The sequence below is a fragment of the Lottia gigantea genome, assembly GCF_000327385.1.
Source record: "Lottia gigantea unplaced genomic scaffold LOTGIsca_27, whole genome shotgun sequence".
Classification (NCBI taxonomy): domain Eukaryota; kingdom Metazoa; phylum Mollusca; class Gastropoda; family Lottiidae; genus Lottia; species Lottia gigantea.
This window is the reverse complement of record NW_008708846.1, coordinates 1,896,094-1,898,260: the sequence shown is the minus strand read 5'-3', so window position 1 is coordinate 1,898,260 and position 2,167 is coordinate 1,896,094. Positions and strand designations below refer to the sequence as shown.

Here is a 2,167-nt window from a genome sequence, read left to right as displayed (position 1 = left end):
CGATATTGGTATACATAGAAGAAACGTCGATAGAAATTAAAATAGCATTAGAGGGAACTCGAAGATTTTTTATTTTATTGACAAAATCGGTTGTGTCTTTAAGGTAGGCGCGATGTTGGCATGCTAGAGGTAGTAAGAAATGATCAATGTATTCTGACACTGCATATGACTCACTACCACAGTCAGATATAATCGGGCGGCCTTTAGGGATTTTATTCGAGATAAACCATTTGAGTTGCTTACGAAGGGGCGAATCGTTTGCCCATTGCTGTCCCTGAAGTTTGTAAATATGTTTTACCATTAAATGTGAAATCGTTTCGACTAAGACAAATCTCTAAAAGCTGTAGAATTGCATCGTCGGGTCTGTTTGGATCTGGGTTTCTATTAAAAGCTTTACGAACTGCCGTTAAACCAGTAGTGTTATCGATATTGGTATACATAGAAGAAACGTCGATAGAAATTAAAATAGCATTAGAGGGAACTCGAAGATTTTTTATTTTATTGACAAAATCGGTTGTGTCTTTAAGGTAGGCGCGATGTTGGCATGCTAGAGGTAGTAAGAAATGATCAATGTATTCTGACACTGCATATGACTCACTACCACAGTCAGATATAATCGGGCGGCCTTTAGGGATTTTATTCGAGATAAACCATTTGAGTTGCTTACAAAATAATGAGTTTCTGATATAAAGGGACATGTTTTGCATCTACTGGACAAATATGGAGCACTTCTTAAACCTGGAGGTACTTCGGCATAAAGTCTGTTTTTAGCTGCTATTTCAGACATCAAATTCCAAATCTAGACCAAATTTTACCCAAAAATAGGCATGCAAAAACCCCAAAAGGGGGAGAGAAAGAAGATTTCTAAAAATAGCATTTGCATAAAATGTTTTAGTGGAGTGAGTCCATCTAGACAATCATATCAGAGTTATTTCCCATGAAAGTGTCGTCTTATTACACCACTGGTAGCATCTTTTCAATCATATTGTTACGACTTACAATTCTGTGTTACTGTGATCTGTGATAGTTCGGGTGTTTTGTTTAAAGTTTTCACAAATGATCTGCAACTGCATTTGATGGGGAAGAAAAATGCTTAAAGATTCATTCAATACTGGAGCTTGATTGCTCATTTGCTACCATGTCATCGGTCTATACTATAATACTTCAAGGTGCTGTTTATTTTACAAGAAAATTACAACGTTTAGCACATCTATGTTTTCTCAATATCGTATAATAAAGAAAGATTTTGTCTACATCTATGTTTGAAGCAGGAGTTTTCTACCTTGTTCATTCTATTACCCCTCAAGATCCTTTACTGTTTGAATTTCCCAACCCATACGTCTGTAACCTATACGTATAAACCTTTAAGAAACCATGCACTACAAAACATGGATATAGAGACAAAGATGGCTAAAATCTCACGGCGCAATACTTTTCGGACTTAAAGTGCTGTCGTGGCCTGGGACATGGATTCAGACCACTAAAACTTTTTATGTAAATGAGTGTGCAGGAATGTAGTCCATGTTATTTTTAGAAATCCTCTTACTCCCTCACTTTTGGGGTTTTTGAATGGCTATTTTTGTCTAATTTTTGGTTTAGATTTGGAATTTGATGTCTGAAATTGCATTTTCTTTCAGATTTTGTAAGATGATGAGAGATTTTCATGCGGAAGGATAATTCTAAAAATAGTCGGTTTGTGTGCAGTGCCAGTTAAGCGGATGTTGATAAAATGTAGTCTACTTTCAGTTTTGTCCAGAAATTAGGTATTGGCCAGGCTTTCATGTGACATATTGGAAAGTTTTCAACGAGATTTCTGGAAAAAGTTGCAGAAGGTTGCATTTCGTGATTTAACATGGAAACAGCCGGCAAATGAATTAGTGGAGCGAGTCCACATAGTGTAAATGCAGCAGAAAGCAGAGTTATGTCCCGTTAAGAGAGTTTCCGCGATCTGCACCCTGTATAAAATGTTTGTCATACAAAATTGACAGAAATAATTTCAGAGGTTTGATAACACTAATAAATAAATAAATAACAACAAATTTGTCCTCTAGATTATTTAATGCGACCAGTAACAATTCCCATGATAAGATCGATTTTATTCGTACACGCTTGAAATTAAAACTTAATCGTGTCTGAAAGAACAAAGATAACATCAAGAAACCAGCAA

General features: G+C 35.9%; 1 protein-coding gene across 1 annotated transcript in view; it reads left to right on the top strand.

Moving 5' to 3' along the window:
- Positions 1-2,167, top strand: part of LOTGIDRAFT_161070 (hypothetical protein) — a gene marked incomplete at both ends in the record, with an annotated part of 23,024 nt that overhangs the window by 20,391 nt on the left and 466 nt on the right. The window lies entirely within an intron of this gene.